Here is a 10632-nt window from a genome sequence, read left to right on the forward strand (position 1 = left end):
TGGAGCCCCTCTCTCCCATATCAAACTTTTCAGCTCCCTTGCTTTATTTTTTGTAATTAATCTTTTTATTTGGGGATAATTGTAGATTCACAGTTATAAGAAATAATACAGCAAGATCCTGTGTACCTTTTATCCAGTTTTCCCCAATGGTAACATCTTGCAAAACTATAATATAATACCACAACCAGGATATTAACAATTCAGTTGTATTAATTTCCTGTGGCTGCTGAAACAAATTACCACAAACAGGGTGGCTAAAAACAATACAAATATATTCTCCTGTAGTTCTGGAAGTCAAAGTCCCTAAATTGGGGGAAAGAGGAACAGGTAAAGTGTCACAAAAATCAACTACAATGTATATTGAGAAGTTAAAATTTTTTTTTTCCTTTTTGTATTTTTTCATGACCGGTAACAGGATCGCAACCCTCGGTGTCACGCCCGCACCGTGACTGGCAACAGGATCGCAACCCTCGGTGTCGCGCCCGCACCGCGCTCAACCAGTGAGTGGACCGGTCTCTATATGGGATCCAACCCTCGGTGGGAGCGCCGCCGCGCTCCCAAACGCCGCACTCTACCAAGTGCGCCACCGGGCCGGCCCTAAAATTTTTTTTTTAAAGGAAATAAAATAAACAAAATCCCTAAATCAAGGTACATAAAGGCAGGGCTGTGTCTCTTCTGGAAGCTCTAGGGGAAAATCTATTCTTTGTCTTTTCCAGCTTCTGGTGGCTGATCCAACCGAACTTCCTGTGCTTCATATTCACATTGCCTTTTCGTGTGTGTGTGTGTGTGTGTGTGTGTGTGTGTGTGTGTGTGTGTGTGTGTGTGAGAGAGAGAGAGAGAGAGAGAAAGAGAGAGAGAGAGAGAGAAACCCTCCTCTTCCTCACTATTTGTTTTTATTTTTTGGTGGCTGGCTGGTACAGGGATACAAACCCTTGACCTTGGTGTTACCAACACCACGCTCTAACTAAGCAAGCTAACCAGCCAGCTCTCTCTGCCTCACTCTTATAAGGACACTTTTGATGGCATTTAGGGCCACCTGGATAATCCTAATCTCCTCTCTAGATCCTTAACTTAATTACATTTGCAAAGACCTTTTCTCCAGATAAGGTAACATTTCCAGGTTCTGGGCATTGGGATGTGGACGTATCTTCGGGAGCCGTGATCAGCCTGGCACCACCTTGGGACCTCATCCTGCTGTCCTTCACAGCCAGACCCCTCCCCTTCCATCTCCACCTTCTCCTCCACTCCTGCCAACCACTAATCTGTTCTCCATCTCTGTAAGTTTGCCATTTCAAGAACGTTATATAAATGGAATCGTGCAGTATGTCACATTTTGAGATTAGCTTTTTCCCCCCCCTCAGATTAGCTTTTTTCACACTTCTAATTAACTCAAAAAATTGAAATAATTTTTCACTTATTTTGAGGTTCCCCTGTGCAGTTGTGTGTGTCAACAGCTCGTTCCTTTTTATCGCTTAGTAGTATTCCATAGTGTAGATTACAACCATCAAAGGACGCTTGGGCTGTTTCTAGATTTTGGCTATTTTGGATAAAGCTGCTGTGAACATTTGTATGTAGGGTTTGGGTGAACACGAGTTTTCACTTCTCTGGGATAAATGCCCAAGACTGCAATTTCTGGGTTAAGTGCACATTTAGTTTTGTAAGAAACCGCCACACTGTTCTCCAAAGTGCTGCAGCAACATGCGCTTGCACCAGCGATGCACATGAGACCCAGTTTATCCACGTCCTCGCTGCGTCTGCTGTTTCTATTGCAGACATTCTGATATGTGTGTAGTGTAATAGTGACTTACTGGTACATTTTCTGTTGCTGACAACAGAATACCCCAAATTGGATAATTTATAAAGAAACAAAATTTATTTCTTATGGTTTTGGGAGCTAGGAAGTCCAAGGGCATGGCTCAGCATCTGGCGAGGGCCTTTGTCTTGGTGGGGACTCCCTATAGAGTCTAATGGGATGCAGGTATCACATAGCCAGGGCTGAGCAAGAGCACTTGTTAACATGCTCACCTGCTCGCTTGATAGAGCCACCAGTTTACACCCGCGATAACCCATTAATCCATTAATGGAGTAATCCATTCATAGGGACATGGCCCTTGGGATTTAATCACCTCCTAAAGACACCACCTTTCAAATACTATAGTCAAATTTCCCATCCTCTTCACACTGTTACAATGGGGATGAAGTTCCTACGTGAGTGTGGGGGGACATTCAAATGACAGCAGCCCCCGGTGCTGCACATGCTTTCATGGACTTACTGGCCATCTGTATGTCCTATTTGGTGAAGTGTCTGTTCATGACTTTTGCTTATTTTCTAATTTGATTATTTGTGGATTTCTTTTACACAGAGGGTTGCGATCCCGTTGCCGGTCCCGGTCCGGTACGGGCGTGACACTGAGGGTTGCGATCCGTTGCCGGACATGAAAAAAGACAAAAAGGAAAAAAAAAAAAAAAAGATGTGCACTATTTACTCCCTGTAATACACCACTTGACAACAACATTTTTTTTTTAAATTAAATTTTTTACTTTGAAATAATTGTAGTCCCACATGCAGTTGTAAGAAAGAAAAGAGATCAATCCTATGTGCATTTTACCCATTTTACTCAATGGTAACATGTTGCAAAAACTATAGTACAACAACTAACATATTGACATTAATACAGTTAGAATATACAATATTTCCATAACCTCAAGAATCTTTCATGTTACCATTTTATAGCCACATCCACTTCCCTTCTTTCACACTAGTCCTTAATCTCTGGCAACCATTAATCTACTCTTCACTGCTACAATTCTGTTATTTCAAGAATGTTATATAAATACAATCAAACAAAAATGTAACTATTGGGATTGCCTTTTGCACTCAGCATAATTCTCTGGAGATTCACTCAGGTTGTTACATGTATTGATAGTTTATTCTTTTTTTGATTGCTGACTAATATTCCACAGTATGGATATACCAGTTTCTTTACCATTCATCCACGATATTCCTCACCTCATACATTTGTAATTTCTTTGTGATACCAGTCTTTTGTCAGATATCTAGCTTACAAATATTTTCTCCCATTTGTAGCTTGTTTTTCATCCCCTTAGCAAGGTCTTTCTCAGAGAAAAGTTATTAAATTCAATGAAGTCTAATTTATCAAAGTTTCCTTTTATGGGTTGTGCTTTTGATGTCAAGTTTAAGAATTCTTTACCTACCCCTAGAATGCAAAGATTTTCTCTTTTTTTCCTAAGAGTTTCATGGTTTTATCTTTTGCATTTAAGTCTGTGATCCACTTTGAGTTATTTTTAGGTAAGGTATGACAGTTAGGTGTTTTGTTTTGTTTTGCCCCGAGGGTTGCGATCCCGTTGCCGGTCACGAAAAAAGACAAAAAGGAAAAAAAAAAAAAACTTTCCATTTTAAGGAGGGTTGCGATCCGTTGCCGGTCACGAAAAAAGACAAAAAGGAAAAAAAAAAAAACTTTCCATTTTAAGGGGCCGGCCCATGGCTCACTCGGGAGAGTGCAGTGCTGATAACACCAAGGCCCAGGGTTCGGATCCCATATAGGGATGGCCGGTTTGCTCACTGGCTGAGCGTGGTGCTGACAACACCAAGTCAAGGGTTAAGATCCCCTTACCGGTCATCTTTTAAAAAAAAAAAAAAAAAAAAAAAACATGGGGTAGAGTGATTCCTCCCACTTTATTCTTTTATTTCAAAAATGTGTTAGGTATTCTAGTTCCTCTCCTTTTTATATAACTTTCAGAATAAGCTTCTCTTTACCTACAGAAACACTAGATAGGAACTGAGTTAAACTTTTATGTCAACTTTGGGAGAACTGACATGTTTACTATTTTGAATCTTCCAGACCATCAACTTGCTATGTCTCCCCATTTATTTAGGTTTTCTTTGACTTCTTTCATCAGTGTTGTGTAGTTTTCAGCAAATTAGACCTGTAAATTTTCTGTCAGGTTTGCACCATTTCCATTTTATTGAGCAATTGTAAATGGTATTGTATTTTCAGTTTCAGTGTCCACTTGGTCATTGTTGGTATATAGAAATAAAATTGATTTTTTTGTGCTTTTATATCCCACGGGCTTGCTGAGCTGAGTTCTAGGAAGTTTTTAGTAGATATATTGGGATTTTTCTATATAGACCATCATGTCATTTGCAAATAGGGATACTTGTATTTCTTCTTTATGATCTCTGTCTATTATTTCTTTTTCTTGCCTTGTTGCACTGGCTAGAACTTCCAGCAATATGTTGAATAAGAGTGGTGAAAATAGCGCTGGCTGGTGAGCTTGGCTGGTTAGAGTGTGGTGCTGATAATACCAAGGCCCAGGGTTGGGTCCCTGTCCTGGCCAGCCACCAAAGAAAAAAAAGTGGTGAAAGTAGACATTCTTGCTTTTTCTCAATTTTAGGGGGAAAGCACTCAGTCTTTCACTATTAAACGTGATGTCAGCTCAAGGTGTTTTGTAGATGCTCTCTATCAGATTGAGGAAGACCTCTTTTCCTATTTTTCTGAGAGTTTTTATCATGAGTGGGTGTTGAATTTTGCAGAACATGTTTCCTGCATTGATCGATGTGATCGCATGATTTTTATTCTTTAGCCTGTTGATATTGTAGATTACCTTGATTGATGTTTGAATATTGACCTAGTCCTGCATGCCTGGAATGAACACCCCACGTATTTTCTTATTTCTCTCTCCTGTTATCTGTCTCCCAAACTTGACTGTTAAGTTCCAAGTGGGCAGAAACACTGTGGTTCATTTTGTTTGCTGCTGTATCCCAGTGCCTAAACCAGTGCTGGCATACAGTGAGGACTCAGCAGGAAGACTTATTTGATGAACAAATGAAAGAACAGAGGAGAAGTGAAGGAATTCTCAAAATTATGGTGAGAGGAGATTGCAGGATGACAGCTGGGAGCAGGTGAGCACAGGTGAGCAGCTCTAGGAGAGCCTTTTGAATCAGAACGCCTTGAGAAGAGATTAGATAGTCAGCAGAGAGTTTGGGGATGATCTGATGATGATTACATTAGAAACTAAGCAAATAAACAAACATTTTTTAAAGAAGATAATTATTACTGTGGTACATCCATACAATAGAGTTATATTCTGGGCTAAAAACAAATGAGCTACTAAGCTACAAAAACACATGGAGGAAACTTACATGCATATCGCTAAGTATAAAAAGACAATCTGCAAAGGATACATACTATAAGATTCCAACTGTATGACATTCTGGAAGGCAAAGCTATGGAGACAGTATACGGTCAGTGCTTGCCAGAGATTCAGGGGAGGGATGAACAGGAGGAGCACTGAGGATCTTTAGGGCAGTGAACTATTTTGTATGATGCCATAATGATGGGTACGTATCACTGTACATTTGCCAAAACCAGTAGAATGTACAACAGTGACAATGAACCCTACTGTGAACTCTGCATTTTGGATGATAATAATGTGTCAGTGTAGGTTCTTTGATTGAGAGTGGGACATGTTGATAGTGGGGAAGGCTGTGCATGTGGCGGGGGCAGAGGGTTTATGCAAATCTCTGTACTTTCTGCTCAATTTTGCTGTGAACCTAAAAATGTTCTAAAAAACAAAGTCTGTATTTTTAAAAAGTGATTATTAACTCTAGGGAAAACAAGGATCATCTGGGAAAGGAAGAGCGCTCAGTTTACTACCTGGTTCAGCAAGGGGTAAGTCCAGGTTCTGTGAGGCTTGAAGCTTACACGACTGGGGAGGGGACTGTTTAAGAAAATAAAAACACGAAATCAGAGATAAATCTGATTTAATCTCAGAGCAATTTCTGGAATTTCTGTCCTTTCCCCATCTTGATGTCCTGACCTATGGGACAGGGGTGGAAGGTGCTGAAAGTCTTTGGGAACAAGGGCTCCAGAGCTCTGAGAGCTACCCCAGCCACAAGAGAGATCAAAAGCAGACCTTTGCGGGCACCCTCAGCCCAGGACGAAGCTCAGACCGCTCAGCAAGCATTCCAGAGCCTTCGCCTCAGGCTTGTCCTTCATAGCTGGTGGCCTTGTTTCTCACTCCACCCGATGACTGGCTGGTGCATGTCCACAGCATGCCACACACCGTCACAGCTGTGGTAGCAGCTGAGGCTGCTCCTCACTGGGCAGGCCCTCTCCTCCCCCGGTTGCCCACCTGCAGTGACTCGAGAGCCCCTCAAGACTCAGCACCAAAGCGGCCTCTCTGTGAATTATCCCCCCACCTCCAACTCCCAGCCCCTTCCCAGAGGCTGCCTGCTGGAGTGGGAAGCAGTGTGGTGGCACACGAGATTTGAATCCCAGCTCTGCCATGTGCTGGTCACATGGTCTCGGACATGCCGCCTGGCCTCCCTGGGCTTTGTGTTTCAGCATCTGTGAATGTGAATATTAATGACCATCCTGCAGAGCATTGGGAAGACCAGAGCCCCCGGGATAGGGCCAGGCACATGGTGGGAGAGTAAACACGCCTTTCCTTCTTTCTTCTTGTACTTTAAAATTTTTTATTTTTAAAAATTGGGGTAAAATACACATAAAATTCACCATCTTAACCATTTTTACTGTGCAATTCGGCAGCATTAAGCACATCCACATTGTTGACAGCCATCACCACCATCCATCCACAGAACCTTCTCGTCTTGCAGAACTAAAACTCTGTCCCCATTACACTCACTCCCTTTCCCCTCCCCCAGCCCCTGGCACCCCCAGTCTACTTTCTGTCTCCTCTGGCATTTGGACTGGCTTGCGTGACTGCACCTAGCCCCTTCTGCCTGGTGTCATCAGGTGTTCACACGTGTTAACCCCCATGTGGTCAGGAGGTGTCTCATTCATACCTGCCCCAGCAGCGTGTCTCACACAGTAACAGAAGGGAACCGGGGAAATGAGCAGGGCAAGGGTCCCGCATGGCTCAAGGTCAAAGACACACAGCTTTGTCTCTGATTCTACATGGCGGGTGCTAGGAATATATCAAAAGTCTAAATGATGATACAGGTAATTTTTGAAAATTTGTACTTATTTTTTGAATGGGTAAATTATTCTAAATTCAAAAGCTACAGAAGAATACACAGTGGAAAGTAAGCCTCCGTCCCACGCTGTCCTCCAGCCCCCTCACCGGAGGCAACCCCTGTGGCCGGTTTCTCTTGTATCCTTGCAGAGGGCTCTGTGTGTGCACGTGCGTGCGCTTTACACACTGCTCTGTACGCGTTACTTTTTTTCCCACTCAACATGTCTTTAAAATCCTTCCAGATCTGTATGTATACAGCTTCCCCATTGTGTGATGGCATTCATTGAATGATGTAACTGTCCCCTCACCTAAACAGGTGCTGCAGGATTTATAACCTCTGGCACCTGTTGATGAACATTTACGCCGTTCCCAATTCTTTCTACACAAGCGGTGCTGCAGTAACTACCTTGACACTCATGGATGGCTGAGTTTCCCCCCAGCTCTAGCCCAGTCTGACTCCTGCCCAGTCTCCCCAGTCCTCCCAGGTCTCCCCTGTGGCCCCTCTGCAGCCACGGCCTATCTGCTTGAATCTTCTTCTTACTCCATGCCAGCCACCATGCTGGGCCCCTCACCAAGTCACGGTCTGACTCCTGCCCAGTCTCCCCAGTCCTCCCAGGTCTCCCCTGTGGCCCCTCTGCAGCCATGGCCTATCTGCTTGAATCTTCTTCTTACTCCATGCCAGCCACCATGCTGGGCCCCTCACCAAGTCACGGTCCAGAAGGAGACAAGATGTTAAGCGCTGGGGTAGAGACCCGCTGCTCCAACTTCATCTCCCTGCCCACCTGGGAAACCCTAGAGAAGGGCCATCAGCTTCACCCTTTATATCCTTGTCTCTGGTCAAGTCTCCCTGGGTGGCTTCCTCTCCCAATATGAGTGGGAGGAGGAGAAAGGGAGGCCACAGGAGGAGGGGCACAAGGTCAGAGGGGGTGGACTGCCAATCTGGCCACTCTGCCCTCCTCCCTTGGGCCAGACCTGCTGTCTGATGCTGCTGTGACCATCTACCTGCCCCCCCCCCAGTGTCCTGGCTGTCTACTCTCCCTCTGGGGCCCCCTCTGCCAGCCACCCACCCCAATGTTAGGAATGGGCCATCTCACCACCCTCCCCTCTTTCAAAACTAATGACCTGTCCCATCAGAAGGGCTTTGCAAGGCTTATTCTGCCAAGTTAACAGCTGGTGATGGTGGGAGGGGAGAGGATGGAGGTGGATACTACCTCTTAATAGACCCTTCTCAGCCTGGAGGAATGAAGCTCTGGGTCCTGGGAAGCCTTTCAAGCCCCTTCAAATCCCATGACTTAGATGGCTCTCCATCTCTCCCCATTCACTCCACCTCTCCCTTCCCTGAGACTCTACACCCATGTGCTGCCTGTAGCAGTTCGTGTTTTTGGGTTTATATGGCACTGCACCTCCAGAGATCCCTTGTTCAAATGTAGATGTTCCTAGGAAGGGCAGCAGGGTTGTTAGCACGGGCCCCAATCCTTTCATGAAAATAGGCACAGGAATCAGTTTTGATTAAGGGCACTAAGTAAGCAAATTTGGGTAAAAAGTCCATAGTGAGTCCTCTGAGTAGCCAGGGGTATGAGGGTTCTCTGGGGAAGGGTCCCGAAAATAGAAACACAGGTGCTGGGGGGAGGGGAGAGGGGAAGAGCTGAGCATGTCTTCCCAGGAGGAGCTGGAGAGAATTTCTGTCCTGTTTGATGTCCACATGTTTTTAAAGGGGTGCGAAAGCAGCATGATTCATAACAGCCTAAGGTGAAAGGCAGAAGCAACCCGAATGTCCCTCCACAGATGAATGGATAAGCAAAATGTGGTGTATACGCACAATGGAATATTACTCAGCCTTAAAAAGGAAGGAAATTCTGACATGCTACAGCGTGGGTGAACCCTGAGGACACTATGCTAAGTGGAAGGAGCCCGTCGCAAAAGAACAAATACTGTATGATTCCGTTTCTAGGGGGTCTCTAGAATGATCGAATTCAGAGACAGAAATAGAATAGTGGTTGCCAGGGGATGGGGGGGAGAGGACAGGGAGCGGTTGTTTAAGGACACAGAGCTCCAGTCTGGGATGATGAAAAGCGCTCTGGGCACACAACGATGTGAATGGACTTCACACTGCTGACCTGCACACCTGAAAATGGTGAGGATGGCAAATACAGCAAATGTTATGTTGTGTGCATTTCATCACGATTAAAATTTGCAAACAATAAAACATAACGAATTTAAAGAAAGAGAGGTGGGAAGAGCTCCGTGTCAGCCTGTGGGCCCGCCCATCACAGGGACAGCACAGACCGAGGCAGCGCTCAGAGCCCAGACCTTACAATGCCTGTGCTGTGAGGGGCCTGGCCTGGGCTGGGGGTGGCCAGGCATAGGGGCAGAGGCAGGAACCTGAGGGGGTAGGACAGGACTTTGACCTCGGTGCTACCGCAGCTCCCTGCCATCTGCCTGCCTCCTCCAGGGGCTGCCAGCCCCCTTGCCCCCAATGCTTGGCAGGCTTATGCTCCGTGCCTGCCGGCTGCTCGAGGTGGCCAGCTGCCACCTGCTCTGGCCGTTGCCTGAGCTCTCTGGGGCTCATACATTCGGCAGGTAGCCGTTGAGTCTCCACTGTGTGCCAGGTACTGCACTAGCTTGGGTCTGGTGGTGTGATGCGGGACTCCTGGAAGAGCCCACGGAGGGACCAGAGCTGGGCCCATCTGGCTGAAGTGGGGAGAGGGCTTCTCCAGGCTGCCACGGTCCCTTCAGGGGCCCGAGGAAAGTTCCAGCAGTGCATGCCCTGAAAGGGTCAGCTGTGGTAAGTGCTAAGTGCACAGAAGCTGGAGGGCTGTCACCAGTGAGAGCCTGGCCCTGAAGCTGGACAGCTGGCCGGGAACCAAAGCCTCCACCCGCCCCCCCGGCCCCCAAGGTGTGTGCGCGTGTGTGACCCTAGTGTGGGTAACGTTTGCGGCCACACAGGAAGCTCTGACTGTGGATCTGTGTGTGTGCACCTGCGTGTGTGCATGTGTGTACCACGTGTGTGCGCGTGTGTGATCCTAGTGTGGGTAACGTTTGCGGCCACACAGGAAGCTCTGACTGTGGATCTGTGTGTGTGCACCTGCGTGTGTGCATGTGTGTACCACGTGTGTGCGCGTGTGTGATCCTAGTGTGGGTAACGTTTGTGGCCACACGGGAAGCTCTGACTGTGGATCTGTGTGTGTGTGCACTCCTGTGTGTGTGCATGTGTGTACCACGTGTGTGCGCGTGTGTGATCCTAGTGTGGGTAACGTTTGCGGCCACACGGGAAGCTCTGACTGTGGATCTGTGTGTGTGTGCACTCCTGTGTGTGTGCATGTGTGTACCATGTGTGTGCGTGTGTGTGATCCTGGCACAGGTAATGTGTCCGGCCACACAGGATGCTCTGACTGTGTGTGTGAATCGTGGGCATGCAGATGCATGTGCAGACCTAAGACACGCCTGTGCACAGGCTGAAGATCACAGTGGGCCTCCGAGGTGGCGATCGCACCGACGGTGGATGGGACGACGCTTCCTGCTCTGATCCCTAACTCATTATTAAGTTCCTCGCTCTTTGCAGACGCTCCCTGCGCCTCCCCCGCTCCGGGCTGCAGCGGCGCAGGCGCCGGGCCGAGCCGAGCGTCGAGCGGG

Source organism: Galeopterus variegatus, unplaced genomic scaffold (assembly GCF_000696425.1).
Source record: "Galeopterus variegatus unplaced genomic scaffold, G_variegatus-3.0.2 Scaffold216, whole genome shotgun sequence".
NCBI lineage: Eukaryota > Metazoa > Chordata > Mammalia > Dermoptera > Cynocephalidae > Galeopterus > Galeopterus variegatus.